The sequence below is a fragment of the Sinohyriopsis cumingii genome, chromosome 15 (assembly GCF_028554795.1).
Source record: "Sinohyriopsis cumingii isolate HCF-2022 chromosome 15, ASM2855479v2, whole genome shotgun sequence".
Taxonomy (NCBI): Eukaryota; Metazoa; Mollusca; class Bivalvia; order Unionida; family Unionidae; genus Sinohyriopsis; species Sinohyriopsis cumingii.
The window spans coordinates 28,621,033-28,639,822 of record NC_142975.1 but is presented as its reverse complement, the minus strand read 5'-3'; the positions used below and the strand labels follow the sequence as shown (position 1 = coordinate 28,639,822).

General features: G+C 35.6%; 1 pseudogene; it reads left to right on the top strand.

Annotated features, from left to right (window-relative positions):
* The window catches only part of LOC149781460 (uncharacterized), a 78,423-nt pseudogene extending 59,942 nt beyond the window's left edge, over positions 1-18,481 (top strand).
* Positions 18,482-18,790: the final 309 nt, after the last annotated feature.

Below are 18,790 nucleotides of genomic sequence, written 5' to 3'. Positions count from 1 at the left end.
AAAGACCATCAAGCTTACGTGATCAACACGGACGAAAGTCATCTCCCAGGAACCCACTGGGTAGCCGTCTACTTTCCTCAAGAAGGATGTGTGGAATATTTCGATTCGTACGGATTGCCCCCTTTGGAAGACGATATCATCGACTTTATGAGAAGAAATGCTCAAACCACCCGATTCAATAACGTGAAATTACAAGGCACAGATTCCTTGGTGTGTGGACAGTACTGTGTGTATTTTCTGCATCATCGCAGCCTGGGCTATTCCTTAGAACATTTAGTGACTCATTTCGATCCTCGTTCTTCTGCTAGAAACGATGTGAAAGTAGATCGATGGTTTTGTGACCATTATGCTTATCTTTTGTCTCAAGCTAGGAAACGTAGTGTCCATCAATGGCCTAATGATTTCCAACAGTGGAAATCACAATTTCATTCACAACGTTGTCAGCCTTGTTTAAAGTAGATTGTATTTGAAGAAAAAATGTTTGTGATTTGAAAAAAATTGTTTGATGTTATCATGTTGTATTATTGTTAAAAATGTTGCTGTTTAGTGTTAAGTGATTTTTTGAATAAAAATGTTGTGTTTAGAAAAAATGCCTTTGTCTTTTGTTTAGCTATAAGAATGTTGGATTGATACTCTTTCATTTCTTACTATCCCTCTCATGAACGTTGCGGCTCGAAAACTGTGTGGGGGATGTTTTCCTTCACGTCCGCGCTTTAACTTTAAGAACCGGGTTGTTCCCAGTCTAGCCATCCATTGTCGACTCATCCTCCTAAGAAGATGTGCTCCAAACTAGCTAAGCTCAACGAAGCCTACGTGAATCTGCATAGGGTCAGACACAGTCTGATACCGAAACCAGAAGAAATAGAGAATGTGAAAATGTTAAAAATCACTGAAGACCTGATAGAAGAGCTCTTCAGAGAAGAAGTGAACAGGGAAAAAGAAGAATGGACAGAGAAGTACAGACTTCAGAGACAGCAGCAACAGCAGCAACAACAGCAACAACAACAAGAGCAGCAGCAACCTGAAGCTGACAGAGGCTTTGTCGATTGCCGTATCGACACCAAAGAGTTCTTCTTCTCTTTCCGAAGAAGCAGACCTATCGCCAGAAAGTCTATCCTCAGAGGACATCGCATTCTTAGAAACTAAAAAAGAATGCCATAGCAAACAAAAAAAAAACAGCCCTTTTCAGGGCTACCCAATACTCTAGAAAAGAAATAACTATTAATTTGCCAATGTGTGTAAGTACAGTAGTATGAAAATAAACACTAACTCTTGCTATTATTAAAAAAGTGAGGGTATGTGTTTGTGTGTTAGTGTTTGTAAGAGCTAACGTAAGTTGGTGAGGATAATAGATTAAAATTATGTCTTTTTTGGTGTTTGAGGTGTATATTTGGGGTTAGATTGGATTGCTTTGCTTATGTGGATAGTCCATTAAAGTGATTTATAAAAAATTTTACAATAGTGATGGGTAGCATAAAATAGTGAGTGAGTGTTTCTTTTAGGTCCGCGCGTTGTTGTTGTTTTTTGGTCATGATCTAGGTAAGATCAATTTTATGTTATTAGGGGGATGTTTTCCATCACGTCCGCGCTTTCACTATAAATTGAAACTCGTTCGGCAGTCCAGCTACCCTTGTTGATTGATCAACACAGCCAGAAGAATGAATAGCAGAATAGTGAAACTGTTAGAACTCCAGATGCACCTGGAATATGCCAGGCGCATAGTAAACGAACTATCAGCGGAGGCTATAGTAGAAGAAGCAAGAGTAAAGAAGGAAGAGGAGGAGAGAAGAGAGAGGGAAGAAGAGGAAAAGAAAAGAGAAGAGAGGATGTCGTTCAATATTCCCGAGACAGAGGATTGGGGTGTTGAAGCGAATCATCCTCCCTCTGCGCTCCCCAGAAGAAAGGTGAAAGAAGACTGGGGAAGAAGATGCGTGTGTGGCGCCAGGCCAGGACGGTGCAACCATTAGATAGGTGCATCAGGAGTTCAAAAAACAGCCCTTTTCAGGGCTACCCAATACTCTAGAAAAGAAATAACGATCAATTTGCCAGTGTGTGTAGGTAGAGTAGTGTGTATATAAACACTAACTCTTTTTTAAGATAGTGTGAGGGTATGTGTTTGTGTGTTTGTGTGTTTGTGTTAGTAAGAGCTAAGGTATGTTTGTGTGAATAGTAGATTATGGGTTTCTTAGCGTATCTGAAGAGTATAGTTAGGGTTTGATTATATGAAATGAGAAAAGTGGGGATGTTTTCCTTTACGTCCGCGCGTTGTTGGGTCATGATCTAGGTAAGATCCATTTTATGTTTTAGGGGGATGTTTTCCTTCACGTCTGCGCTTTTCGTATAAGAACCCACAGTATTCTTCGTTCAAACCATTCTACGGAATAACAGATACAAGATGGAAGTGTCGGCGTTGTTCAATGACTTAAGAAATGTTTATTTTTGGATGATGGATGGAGAGTACACTATTGAAAGGATAGAAAGAGAATGGAGGTTGAGAAAAAGTCTTGACTATGTCAATGAACTACAATTAGCGAGGAAGATGATAGAGGAGATGATAGAGGAAGAAGTTAAGAGATTGAGAGGATTGATTAAACCAGAGTATGTAAGAGTGGGGACTATAAAAGAGTCTATGGACAAAGTAAAAGCAGTGAGATGCTATTTAGAAGAACTAGAGAAATGGTCAGAGTGGAAGTTCGTGAAAAGGGGCATTGAACAACTAAAGAAAGCGGAAGAAAAGATGAAAAAGATAATAGAGGAAGAAGTGCAGAAAATTAAGGACAGGTGGGCAAAAGATAGAAAAGAACAAGAGAATAGAAAGAAAAAAGAAGAATATGAGAGACTGAACAATAACTGGATAAAAATCCAACAGAAGTTCCGAGCCATGGGTCACCCGGACTGGATACCGGAAAATGAAAAGAAGAAGAAAAAAGGAATTTGGGGAAAGATTAGGGGCTGGATGAGAAGATGGAGGAAATAAAAGAAGAAAGCCAAAGGCCCTTTTCAGGGCCAGCCATATTTCTCGAAAAGAGATAGTCTTTGAATTGCCTACCCCTTTTTTAAAAAAAAAATTTTTAAAAAAAAATCCCATGTTAAATTCCCCTTGTCCGTAAAGTGACCCATGATTTATCGCCATGTTAAATTCCCCTTGTCCGTAAAGTGACCCACGATTTTTTGCCATGTTAATTCCCCTTGTCCGTAATCTGACCCACGATTTTTCGCCATGTTAAATTTCCATTGTCCGTAATCTGACCCAAGGGTGTTTTTAATGCTAATTCCCATTGTCCGTAAACTACCCCCCTTCACTACTATTACCAAATATATAAAATTTATCTCTGAAGTACAGGAAGCGAAAATGACCAAGTGGAGCTAGCATTTGTTTGAAAGGTGCAAATCTGGAATAAAGCCAAGCTGTATACTCTTTAACCCATCAATCGTAGACCAAATAAAAGGAATTAAGAGTTCTTTGAACAACACCTAAGATATACAAGGTCTTTTTAAATAGACTGTATAACCAGCGAGCAAACCCGGCTAAATTCTTTTCCTTCAAAGCAAAATACGAAACTATTGAGCGCCACATTAGTACAGTCTTTTATAAGTCTTTGGCATGACTCGACCGGGGTTCGAACCCGCGACCTTCTGCACTGGCGGCGGATGCTCTAACCCCTATACCACCGGAGCGGTCTCATACCTTTATTCATATTTGGTTGAGGTCCATACATGGAACACAGAGTATTTTAAAGTATTATTTTATATAGTGTTTGTTTTAATGAAACTAGAATAATTGTCCTTCAATTTTGAAATAATCTGAATTTTTCATCATTCGTTCAGTTGTATGTATGCATACAATTATTGCAATTATCTCCGTTTTCATCCACCTATTTTTATATTGTTTTCTGTAGTATGCCGCATAACAAGGTTTACAGCAGCTGTTAGCTTCATAAACTCGGTTATGTCTTTTTCTTCTCCATATTTTGAAAATGTTTTGAAATCCGTCTTGTTTATATACCACTATGGCGTCCAATGAATTGTTCACCATTAAATAAATACTGAAATAAGACTTGCAATTATCCGTTATTCTGATTCAGTTTTCATGGATCTAGCCTTCCAAATGTCCCTGTTAAATAGACAGAAAATGGTGAAGACGAAAATGAAGAAGAATCTATGATTGAAAATCAACCAGAGAATGTCACTTCAAAAAACTAAAAGTCCATTTAGACTTAAAGTTCGTTGTTAACTCTGAAACGTTCAGATAAATTTGAGAAAGAAGAAAGGAAAGGAAAGAAAAAAAAGAGAAATGAATATTTGAAAATTAAAAACAACAAGAAACAACAGCAGAACAAAACAAAAACACTGAACAAGTCCTTATAGTCCGATATAATGCAATGACATGTGAAATAAAATAAAAAACAAATTCATGTATATATATATATATGTATGTATATATATATATATATATATATATATATATATATATATATATATATATATATATATATATATATATATATATATATATATATTTATGTGTGAGTGTGTCTGTAAGAATTTTTTATTGTATAGATACTATGGTTGTTAAGACATCTTGCTCATAAAGCTATTCTGTTCATAAAGTTAAAGACCCAGAAAACCATAATGTCAACCGAACAACACAATAAGACTTTTTCCAACCCGATCTGTGAATTACATTAAGTTTTCAGAAAAAGAATATCTTTTATAGTTATAGGAATAGAATAGATTTTACCTATGAATAAATGTCGAGCTAAATGTTTACAACTCAACACTTTAATCTGTTCTCAACGTGTTCTTGAAGATGCTATTTAAACGTGAGTAGGTCAAACAGCAAACGTGCGTATTGGGACTAATTATTATATATTCACTTAGTTCTCAATAGACTATTTGATATCACATAGAATTTGACTTTATCAATTTTCGACACTGAAGAAGATAAAGGAAACTCAAACTTGCATTGGCAAGCACTTCAATTATTTATGATAACAAATTGATTAGAGTGTGAGGCACAACTTTCTTTAATTATATTTGATTACAAATTTATTGTGCGACGCACATCTTTCATTAATGATTTAGGCTAATAAATTGGGGAAATAATACATAGACCAGTACAAATTGGTTATAAGATTGTAGAGTTAAGATTTTGTAATATTACTACATAAAATATTATGTCTACATGGACGGTGTACTTTTAACCTGTAATGTGTATTGAACGCTTTTAACTTAGAAAAGGAAAACAAACATGGCTGCCTTCCATGCTACAGATCCGGGCCCCGTTTCACGACTCAATATAAGTCTACGTACAGAGTTTTCATAAGTTTAAGCGTATGAAAATCTTATACTGTTTTTGTAAGTGTGCTTCACAATGGTATCCATATGAACATTTTATACATCCAAGTAAAACGTCTGCGTAGGCTACTCTTTTGCATGGGAGGCATATAATAAATCGGTAAACTATAATAGGGCACATCAAGATGTTTACAAACGATGGCGAAAGAAGATGACGAAGACAAGAACAACAATAGCAATATATTGACCCCAACAAATATCCGGCAGAAAATGTCTTGACTTATAGGTCATAATGAATGAAATATAGATATCATATCTAATTAAAGATCACAGTGTGTGTGTGGACGGATTTATGATTTTGCAGCCCCCATGCGCTGTCAGAGTTGCAGCGCCACCACCATACCCCATTACACCCCAGTCCAAAATGAAGCATGAAAACCAGACCCTTTCAAGACCGTTACTCTTAAATAATATAAAATTGTAACTAGTGTTTTTTATATGCAAAGAAATACACTTTTTAACAAATGCAGATTCTCATAATTTAAAATTTGCCGCTGCTTGGATTTCTTTCCTATCAATGCAGGCATCTGTCTTGTCTGTCTAATGGGAAAACAGTGTGTGTGTGTGTGTGTGTGTGTGTGTGTTTGCAAGAGAGAGAGAGAGAGAGAGAGAGAGAGAGAGAGAGAGAGAGAGACTGTCGATCTATAATGGAAGTCGATGAATAAACATAATTTAACTTACTTGTTGAAGGTAACGGCTAAGCGAAACTTTTTTAGCTGTCTATATCAAACTGGTCATCTAATCACTTCACTATATTTATCGATTTTTATATTTCCTTTGAATTCATAAATGTACTTGAAATTCCTCATACTGATGTTTTCAACAACAAACCAGCAGAGTCCACAATTATAGATGAGAAGGTGAATGTGTCATATTATGCAATTCTTTGTGTCAGCTACAACCATCCGAACTCATTCAATACGAAGAATACAGTTTAGTTAGGCATGGAAATAGTGTAGTGGGACGATCTAGGGACAATGGGACTTTAATGTTAAAATAGGGAGTTTGTAACCTGGGGACTATGGGAATTTAACATGGGGCATAGTGAGTTTGTAACCTGGGGACAATGGGAATTTAACATGGGGACAATGGATTGGGACTGTTTAGGGACAATGGAAATTTAACATGGTGAGACTGTCTAGGGACAATGGAAATTGAACATGGGAAATGGATATAACACAGACAATAGACAACAGACATTTTATTAAAAAAAAAGAAATTAATCATGAAGGTCAATTTTTTTCGAGGCATATGAATGGCCCTGAAAAGGGCCTTTGGGTTTCTTTTTCTTCTTCTATTTCCTCCACTTCTTCAGCCATCCCCTTATCTTTCCCACTATTCCTTTCTTCTCCTTCTTTTCAGTCTCTGGCATCCAGTCAGGATGACCCATCGCTCTGAATTTCTGTTGAATCTTGATCCAGTTCTTGTTCAGTTGCTCAAAGTTTTCTTTTGTCTTTAGGTTTTCTCTTTCTTTCCTCTCCTTTGTCCATTTTTCTTTTATGTTTTTCACCTCTTGGGTCATCACTTGTCTCATTATTTCTTCTCCATTTTTCAACCTGTCCAGGCCCCTCTTCACATAAGACCACTCCGTCCAATGCACTTTATGTTCTAGGAAGCACCGAGCTTGGATGACATGATCCAGTGCTTCCTTCAAACTTCCCACTCTGACAAAAGGCTGGACAATTAATCCTCTCAACTTGTTAACTTATTCTTCTATCATCCCTTCTATTAGATTCCTGGCTACATTTAGACCTTTGACTTGACTAGTTACTAAGTCTTTGGTATCTCCATACCTCCATTCCTTTTCTATCCTTTCTATAACATATTCTACATCCATCATCCAGAAATAGATATCTCTCAATTACTTGAATAAAGCAGACACTTGCGCCATCTTGTCTCAGTTATTCCGTAGAATGGCGCGAACGACGAAAGCTGCGAGTTCTTATAAGTAAAGCACGGACGTGAAGGAAAACATCCCCTACTTTTCTCTTCTCATATTATCTACTATCAACACACATTAATGACTAGACAAATAACATAACCATATTATACTGTCCACACACGCAAAGTACAAAATCAAACCCAAATCTAATATCCACACACGGGAAGCAGCTAAATCGAACCCAGAATATACTATCCAAATACCCCCAAGCAGCAAAAACAAAGCCATAGTCTACTATCCACACACGCAAAGCAGCAAAAACATAACCATAATCTACTATCCACACACACACGCCAAGCAGCAAAAACATAACCATAATCTACTATCCACACACACACGCCAAGCAGCAAAAACATAACCATAATCTACTATCCACACACACACGCCAAGCAGCAAAAACATAACCATAATCTACTATCCACACACACATACACCAAGCAGCAAAAAACAAAAACAAAACCCAAACATACCATTCACACAGAAGGGAATGTTTAATAACCACACACTCTTCTACTATTCACACATACATACTTTACAACTTACAAACCCCAATATTCCACTATCCACACAAACTTACTTGATTGCTTACACACACACACACACACACACACACACACACACACACGTCTACAATTATGACTCTAAGGTCTTAAACTTAGTAATAGAAAAGAGCTAAAACCATCAAGTTTTGTAAAATTCAACAAACAATGTATTTCCTTAGAATATTAAGTGAAAAGTTATAAATAACTTACAATAATACGAATGAAACCTCCTCCAGAAGGGTTATCATCAGTCCTAATAAATACAGTCTGTATTAAAATCTAGTGGTGTTCTAAATAAGATGGTGATGTCCGTGTAGTGGCCTGTAATGTGGCGATGTGACAACAGTCTTTTCATGAATTACAATGAATGCTCATAATTCCAAGTTAATGTCACCGTCCAAGAATATAACTGTGTACTTTGCAATAACAATTTGAATAAAATAATTCTAATCCAAGCAAATGCCGACACAACAACAAAGACTGACTCTGCCTAAAAATATTAAAGCAAGAATGAATCATTTTTAGATCAACAAGATTATAAAGCCTCTACTTGACCTAGATCACACTTAGCATTTTATGGAAATACCATCACCTAATTGAAACTTACATTATGGAACAATCTGTTACTAAAATTATAATATAGAATTTGGTCGAATATCAGGTATTTATAGTGCGAGTTCCAATAAATATGACCCAGACCTTAATAAATATATTTACTTTTATTGATAATGATCCAATATTTAACCTATACTGATAGGGAAATATTAACTATGTATTATTTGTTTACAGAAAGAAGAAAAACACCATCAGTGTCTCTAGTAAGGAGCAGAGTGTACTTGATTTTGGACAAAATAAATTTATTCATAGCATATAATGAATTCGAAAAAAAAACAAACAACAAACTATGCAAATTAAATATACATAATACATACATAAATAAATATACATAATAATAAATGAGAAATTTATATGATAAATCTTTATTTTAAATATTAGTCAAATATACATATGATTAAATCTTATACAGGTTGACGTCTTATGAATGATACATAATATACATGAAGCGATATAATACTTCTCTCCACGTAAAAGTGCATCTGAAATTAGAGTATATTTTCCCTTAACGTGCCTGATATAAACTTTGTATTCATGCAGTTTTAATCTCTACCTTAATAACCTTTGATTTTTGTTTATCATCTTCCGAATGGAAGATGGCTATCTGTGATCACTGAATACAATAATCGGAGTAGCAGATCTAATATACACATCAATGTGTTGCAAAGCCAGTATCACAACCAAACATAAAATCCTTGAAATTCGCCAAAATCTCATTTATTCTCAGCATTGCCTAATCATCCGTTACATAAAAAATGAACATAACATGTTATAAAATTGATTTGTAATGGTAACACCCAAAGTGATACATGTATAGCGCCATCTGCCGATGGTGGTCTCATTCATGGTTCATACTCATTCATTTATTCAACACATAGAGATTACGTGGATTAATGGACTTATGTCAAACGAAGAAGGAGTTTGACAAATAAGGTTACAAAATTGTTTTTCAATCATTTGGAGGTATATAGATATTAAAACAAGGGGAGACGGCATTAATAACATATTGGTTAGATGTTACGCGTGTCTGAGGAACATGGAAAACGAACCATTCGTCAGTGGAAGAATACTTGTCGCCCAAGTTTTAAATTCTACTGAAATTAATAATTTTCATTCCTGTATAAAATAACATTCAAATGTCTCTTTAATTGACAAAGATTTTGAAGTATTTCGTCAAAATGCTGACACTACTAATTCTATTGAATATTTATTAATTATTTCAAAACTACCTGGTCACCAGAAAAGAATGAATAAAACTTATGCCGATAAAGAAAGAATTTTACAGATCTAACTTCAGGCAAATATTAAGTAAAAATCTGTTATTAATATTTCGTAGATAATACAATAAATACATCTGATGGAAAATTACTAGACTTGGTTCAGTCAAATAAGGTTTTGAATCATTGATTAAAACTGGATATCACTAAGAAGTGCACCAAGGATACAAATGTAATCGCATTTAAAATTCAATTCATGCACATTGTCATTGTAACAAATCAAGTTGTTGAATAAAGAAAAAAAATTCATTGATGATGGTACATGCACTTTTGTAAACACGAAGTATAAAATATCGAACACTTATTGTGTGATTATGCAGTTACTGTTGATTTGTAAAAATCCTTTTTGCATGCACGATAATTATATATCAAATATTACGATTTCCAGAAGTGTTGTAATTTCTGGAAATGACAAGTTTGGCGATATAAATAATTATTTCTTATTCTGATTGCAAACTATATAATTTATAGGTTACGCTTTGCTTTAAAGAAAACAAAGAAAGTGCAAGTTACCAAAGCAAAATCTTAATACTGCAAAAGAATGGAATAATATTTATCACTCCTGTCTAATAAAACATTTATGTTCGTGACAAAGATAACCCTTTCTTAAAACTTTAACGGCTTGTGGAATATCATAGTTAGGCATGTATCTACTATTCAGTTTTACATTTATTTGATATCATTTCCCAGTCTAGGCAACATTCTTTTTTCTTTGACTCATGTTACAACGCATGTACGTTCTTATTTTGTGCCTGACAGTGTGTTTGTTGTGTTGGTGTGTTTGTGTGCGACGTGCATGAGAGAGAGAGAGAGAGAGAGAGAGAGAGAGAGAGAGAGAGAGAGAGAGAGAGAGAAAGAGAGAGAGAGAACATGATATGTATAAACGTATTTGTACCTGTTAATATATAATATGTAAACGAGGAGGCATGACTTCTGAATAGTATTACATTGCTCCGAAAACACTCTCAGAGGTTCTTAAAGGGAATCTGTAGTCTTGCGTACTTGCGTACCTGCTCCGCCTACCAATGAAAAAAAGACGATAAAAGAATCCCTCTTGATTAAACGACAAAATAACTTCAGCGTGGGTTTCCCAAGCGATAAATGTACTACAGTTATTTTATTTCTTCAATACAAATAAATTCCTGGAATTTGTATTCCCACAAAAAATCCAATTGTTTTGGTCAAGCCTTTGAGAACGATCATTGCATCCCTTATCGTCATCCACTGGGAACATACTCTGCCATCTAAGCATACGTGTACTGAACATGTTGTTGTTCGTACCTGATCGGGACCAACTTATTGTAATACATATCGAGTATCGATCAGCGACATCAATAACGATACACTGCTATGGAACATACTTCCTAGTCTGTATTAATTAGACAGTTTTCACATCAGGGCATTATGCCATTCGGTAGCGATTAGAACAATATATTTGTTCTTTGAGCGATCAGCAAGATAGGACCTTCATTTAAGGAACTGTTTTAATCTGAATTAAAAATAATTTGCGTAAAGCATTTCAAAAGCTATAATATGTAGATCAATTAAGATTTCTTAGTTTGTTCAGCGATTGAATACAACTGGAACACCAGAATATTTCACCGCGTGAAGGAAAGATGAAACCGTGGTACATTACATTACCAAAAACTGACCTTCATACTTGATTGACTAACCAGTATACTTTCTTGATTGACTAACCAGTATTGCTGAAGTTCTTTTGCTAATATATCACATGACTGTTATATGGGCTCAGCAAGGACTCCGTATTTTCTCAAGGGACTATAAGACAGTATCCTCTCTGGTCTAAGAGTTAAACCTAGTTAAGTCTATTATTTAAATTTGAAAATTGAACATGAAATATTCATATCTTTGGTAAACACGTTGAGCTATTTTTCCTGTTGTACACATTTCCATGTAATTTGTTGACTTATACTTCTAATCTTCTCGTTTCTCTCAACGTAATACTATTTCAACCTGGTTGACTTTTTTAAACAACCTTCTGATATTTATATTTAGTTTCTCATTTCTTCGATCAATTGTTTTCTATTGTGTTTGCAATATTTTACATGTGACTGTATCTTAAAATATCGAGCATGTCACTTATTTGTGTAGTTTAATTATAAATGCAGTCGTATATCTGCACGGTGAAAGATTTATTGGATTTTACCTCATCCATGTGATATATAACCTAGTTCCATATCAACTGATGTTTGTTAAATTTGTGGTAATTCTTTGTAAACTGACCCTGTAAAGGTTACAAGATCTTTCAATTGTTGAGGTATTAACTCATACGTAATTTATAAATTTTTCATACTGCCCTTCACACTTCATACTATCTTGCTGTTAAAAGTAATGTTTCTTATTTCAACGTTATCATCATTTAAAGTAATTTGTAAATCTGCATATCTTTTTAAGCATTGCATTATATTTATTTCTATCTGATATTAACGATACAATATTTTATTCTCTTGGATTATTTTTTTTCCAATACAAGTAACTTTGACCGCATATTTGTCTCGTCTAAACAAGAGGAAAAGGTTGGCGGAGAGGTCTAATGCTCTGGCCTTTACTGATCAGAACCATCTCACATCTCTCCTCGTGGGTTGGAGTCTCGGGCGCAGCTAGTGTGAGTATATGAGATAGCTTGTCAGTAGTGTCCCGTGTGTCGGTGGTTCTTACCGGGGTTTTCCCGTGTTCTTCCTTTACCAATTAAACTGGTCGCAAGTATATCATATTTTACATTGAACAATGGCGCTAAAACCCCTAAAAGACCAGCATGTAAACAAAAGGACATTGTCTCTAGGTACCTCTACTCTTGACTTGACGAAAAGCTCGTGAAATATTTATGACACCTCTATGAAAGCATACATTTTATTTCCGTGCACTTTCGGATATTTGTGATAGAAGATTCATACTTTGGTGACGTATAATTTCCTATCTTACACACCTATTGATTCAAAATGAATAACGTATTTCCGGATTTTCTTATATACTTGAATCTCTTTCATCTGGAAATATGTTTATCCTCCGTCGTAGTTTGAGCATCCCACCTTTCGATCCGTATTCGTTTGATATGCTACCCTACCATACAACTTTCCTACCATGCAACCTATATTTACCTGTAAAATCTTAACATTGGACTTTTATTTCTTGTTCTTGAGTCTTAATGGTCCAGTGATTTTCGAATTTCAGTGTTATACTGTCCGTAAGCAAGTGGATTGGTGTTCAAAATAAAACATGCTAGAACTCTGTTTCGATTTCTTTTTCAGTGTGGTCGTATCCTTCACACGAGTATGTGTGTAACATAAAATATACACTCTGTAACATCATTTCAAATAGTGCTTACTTAGTGTTGTCGTATCGCCGCGAGTGGGTTGATATATAATAGATTACTATTGCTAGAACTCTCGCGACAATACTACTCTTAAATCCGTACGATGTATTTTGCTACATTTCTTGACAGCGAGACAAAGACTATTGCTGAAATATGCAGGTGAACTCTAAAATGTCATGTCTTACGTAAGCAGTTATGATAGCATTTGTCTACTTATATTATATTCTCCCTATATGCCAGTCTGTCTGTCTAGCTTTCTATATAGTCTCTGGATTTAATGCGAGATAGATTTATTTCAACTAGGTTTCTAATTTTCATGCCTGATTCAAGGGATCAAAGTATCTCACATTTACACTCATCCACTTTGTGTGGATGTCAAACTGAATGTATTCAGGTTCTACTTGCTTTTAATACACCATTGAATCAGTTAAGAATAACAGTAACACTAATTCTCTCTCTCTCTCTCTCTCTCTCTCTCTCTCTCTCTCTCTCTATATATATATATATATATATATATATATATATATATATATATATAAAGAGATAATAATAATAATAATAATAATGATAATTATAAAATAATAATAATAATAATAATAATAGTAATAATAATAATAAATAGTAGTAGTAGTTGAGACGTGAGTCCTTGTAGAGAAAATTTCTGGTTTTCATTCAAATGCAGCAGCACAGTTAATCCGCATGTAATGTGGATTTAATCTCTATGATTCAGCTGCACAGGAAAATGTGATTTAACATCCCGGAAAAGGACACTTTCACAAAATGTTTACAATAACTTCTTTCTATGCAGTTATTTTGAGTCAAATGAAATGTCTCTGAATATGTTATTTCCCAGCTAAAGTTAAATACTGCCTGCACAAAGTTCATTTAACTGAATTCATAACTGAAAAAAAAGATCTTTCATGTGCGTTTTTATAGCTTTGGAAAAGCGTTTAAAGAGGAGATCAAAATGGTAAGCAATATTATTCGTTCTAACGTGAGTCTGTCTGATGTTATATAATGTGTAATTTAATACATGTCTTTTTTTTCGTAGTTAAATAAGTAATGTAAGGTACATATTAAAGAAAACAAGCAGCTTTATTATTTATTTATATCCTCTCTCTCTTTCTTCTGTCTCTGTCTCGCTCTGTGTCTCTCTCTGTTACTTATGGAATATTATTCCTGTTGCACAAGAAAACATGCCGGCAAAATATTCCCGCTTAGCATTTCTTTTTGTTTGTCCGCTTCACTGCTTGCTTCACTTGTCTTTCTCTTTTTACCCTCCTTTCTGACATTTATGTGGATGCATCAGCTGTGGGTTTTGATTGCCAGACGTAGCACATACAATATCTTTAAAAGAATATACTGAATGATTTATTTAAACTTAATAAACCGTAATCAAATTTTCTCAATGTAAACTCGAACTCGAAAATCTACGATATAATGAAAAGCAAAATGTTCTTTATGTGGATGAAGTTCCCAAACTTTTTTACTTAATCCTCAAAAGATGCCACTCTTCCGCCGTTATGTACCATACTGTACTGTCTTACGACGTTATGTAACATACTTTATTATATGCTCATTTCTTCCCCGTTAACTTTACATTGTCAGAATCGTTCAATATTACTCTTCTTTAGCTGGTGATAAGAATGGCAAAATAAAATATACTTAACAGTTTTACATCCTGAATTTCCTCAAAATGTATTTTCTAATTTTGCAAATCCGAATTACATGAGCCATGCCATAGGTTTTAAATCTGGATTACACATTTCGAAATTGTGATGTAATTTCGATGATAATTGCAATTGAATCCTCCTTACTGCATTCAAAATGAAATAAGCATTAAATTCCATAGCGTTATTTTGATAATTGCAATTGAAAGACTTCATATTTTCCCCACATTATGATTTCAAACATTCAATGACAGAAACAGAAACACATTTGCAGATGTCAATACGCTTCTCTCCAGCTTATTAAATCTCATGTATTTCATGTGGAACAGTCACATACAAATCCAGTCAATAAACAGGACATTTCCTAGAATCGAGAAAAATACTAAAATCTATTCATTCCAGATCAAATGGAAAGGTTGTTGCAATGCACATTCATTCACAATATGACTCCAAATTTCAATTTTAACTAGACACGCCATTTTCTTTCGAATGTTATGTCGAGCGCGCGACAAGTTCAAATTAATCTGGGCGGAGTTATGTGCGCAGTAATAATGTTGATTTTATGTAATGATGAATATGCGCTTGTGTATATAGTTCGGAATGCGGCATACATTCATGTATGTTGTTTCTTGTAGTGTGTTGTGTTTATATAATTAAACCTTAGGTAGAATAAAAAAATGAGCATATAATATAAAGGTTACTGCACTTGTATGGGAAAATATGAACTCGTTTTGTCTGAAGAATATACTGCAACCCCATGGTCGGGAAGTATTCCATCCCAAAACTCGTTCATATTTTCCCATACAAATGCAGTAACCTATAAGTACTGTCTCACGACGTTATGTAACATACTGTACTGTCTTACGACGTTATGTACCATACTGTACTGTCTCACGACGTTATGTATCATACTGTACGTTTCACGACATCATGTAACATACTGTACTGTCTCAAAAACGTTATGTAACATACTGTACTGTCTCACGACGTTATGTACTCTTACCGTAATGATTCCGGTCGTTATGTGACCATAACGTATTGTCGCTGACATAGAGATCAGTTTTATTTTGCATTTTGACTTCTTGTGATATAAATATCTAAAATATTGACTAAAAATTAATAACACGTCTAGTACGCAATGATTGATGTAATGCCCGTTATAATAATCCAAGTTCTGTTAACCATGTTTTCTTTTCATACCAATGGGACAATCTCCATTGATAGGATTGGTTTATAATGAATGAATATTGTAAATATTGTAATTTTAAAGACTGTCCTCCTTAAAAAAAAAGGAAGCTAAAATGTGTATTCATAATATTTATTCTTAATTAGATCATAGCAGAATAACAGTGTCTCAAAATGCATCAGAGTTTAGCAATCAATGCATTTCAAAATGATTTAACTTATTTGTGGTTTCCTTCAGCGATTAATGGGATAATTATTATCATATGGTATGGAACTATTCAAGGTTAATTTACATACACATATTATTCTTACAAAGAAATCATGACTTGATTGTTCTAACAAACAGCTTCTAAGGAGTTTTAAAATTGTTTAAGGTGTTGACAGAGGTCCATGGTCAGACGGCATATAAGCACATGTAAGACTACTTGATGACGAGGTAACGGAGATAAAGTGCTTTGGCCACGCCGTACGTAGGCAGATGTCAGAGGCAAGTCTTTGTAGGCTTTGAACCAGCAATCCACTGACTTTGAGTAAGACACGCTAAAATGTGAATCATCACAGTTGTCTAATTCTCATAATACACGCCGGCTTCTATTGTAAAGAAAACTATCTCAAACAATCTTCAATAGTTTTTTTTTTAAACTGGTCATATTTTTTACATGTATCTGCAAATTTGTCATTTCAGTCCAAGACTCCCTGTTTCAGGTGTGGGAAAACTCCGCAAGGTGGCGCTTTCCTATTGTCAGGATGTGATACAGAATCTGTACAATGTGAAGATTAAAATGGACAACCGGATTACCAAGTTTAAATCCGAGAAAGAACTTCCCGCCATCACGGCCTTGGATCTAGACGATGCTAGATATCAGCTGTGTGAGAGGCTGAAAAACGTCTTCGCCGACAACGGCGACGATAGCAACAAGAAGTCTGAAAAATCTGTACTGGGATTATGGAACATAAGCGTGTCAAGGACTTGATAGTAGACATAGAAGCTATCAGCAGAAACGCTATGCAGACAATCAAAGAATGGGGTATAGAGAAAGAACATTACATTGGTGTCGTGCCTACAGACAATGACCATGAGAGTTTGTTTGAAGTGGATGTAGACGCTGACTTGAATAGAATTTATTTCCACTGGAACATCGACAGGCTATCTGAGAATTTCTTGGTGGCCGTTTCTCGCCTTGCACAAGCTTTGAGGGACGAGAATCGACAACCGACATCAATCGACATAAATCGAGTACCTTGCATTCCAGTTTGCGTATTACTCTTTGTCCAATGGAGAGAGTCTGGCTCACGAACAAGCGCTTGCCTTGGAACACCAGGTTTCCGCCCACACGCACAAACATACATGTCTTTGACAGATCCCGGTGAAGGACATGTTTTGGGAACTACACGCTACAACGACTGGATGAAGGGTGCAATCATCCACATCGAACATCTTGAGCGACCAAGAAACCTTCCTAGGGAGAACATAGAGTCCTACAGAGTTCCTTCCCTTTTTTACTTTGCCAAAGTTCGTCTCCATGTTGGACCAGCCGCACCTACGACCTACTTTGTGGGAAGAAGAATTAAAGACTCGGGTAATTTTGATGAAGATTTCATAAAACTTGTAAACATTACCGCTGCCGCCGCCACTGCCGCTTTCTTCCAAGGGGCCGCTGAATGTAAAGTGTCCATGGAGGGGATGACCACGAACCAGGCAGTTAGGTACATGCAGGCCTTTAGGGCTCAAGTCCAGAGAAAGAAGAAGCAGTTCCTGTCGGCTGCCTGGAATCTGAATCAGACCATTATAGATGATTATGACAGAATCGAACCGACGGAATTGACCCAGAGAATGGAGATAGCGACGCGGGCCATAGAGATCACTTCCATCGGAGGATTCAACAAAGTCACGTGGGACGGAGCTAGTGATACATATCATTCAAAATGTATCATGTACCAACTAAACTTTCAAGTATGCAGTTTTTACTGGAGTCGATGAAATCGGAATCGGTGGGGCTCAGGTTCTGAGATTCATGGACGGCGAGACTGGAATGCACGGCCTCTAACCGAAGAAAACATCCCAAGAATTCTTGCCAGCAGAGATGAAGCCGCTCACTCGTTCCGTGGAAGAGGCGTCCATCTTCTTGCCCAACTGGACACGATGTTCTTCGAAGGTTCCATCTCCGAAAGGCAAAATCGGCTTCGCAATGACCTATTTGGCGCTTAGCTGGCCGCAGATAAACCGAAGGTTGAAAGTCTGATACAAGAATTGAATGAGGTCGTGCATCTCCCTGCTGAAGGCAACGAACCCTCTTCTTGGAACTGCAAAGCGTTTTTTGTCGACAGAAGAGCCCATGTTGAAAAAGCATTGTGAAACTGAAAGTGAATGGAAATCTTTTACCAAGATGTTGAAGAGTCTGGTTATCTCAAAGGACACATCCTTGTTGTACAAAGAGTATGACAGCTACCCCTGGTTAGGCACGAGGAAAGCATACAGAAAGAATCAAATGGAGAACAACAAGATTATCACTAGGCAGATGTCCTTTGATGTCAACTGCAGAGCCTTCAGATTTTAAATAAGGCTTGAATTCGTTTGCCATTTATTTCGGAAAGATATTATGTCATGTTTTTATTTTATATTAATTTTTAGAAGACTTGTCTTATACGTCTCTTTAATTCACCTGTCACTTACGATGTTGAAGCCATTTCTCTTTCAATTATTCATCAGTAATGCAATTACAGAACGTTAGCATTATTCATTTTTTATGCAATTTAACAGTTACGTTTAATGCTACTTTTAAACTATATTTATATCTTGGTTTAATTAATATAAAATCTTTTTCCCCACATGTTAGAAAGTGCGAAGATAAAGTGTATTGGATCAT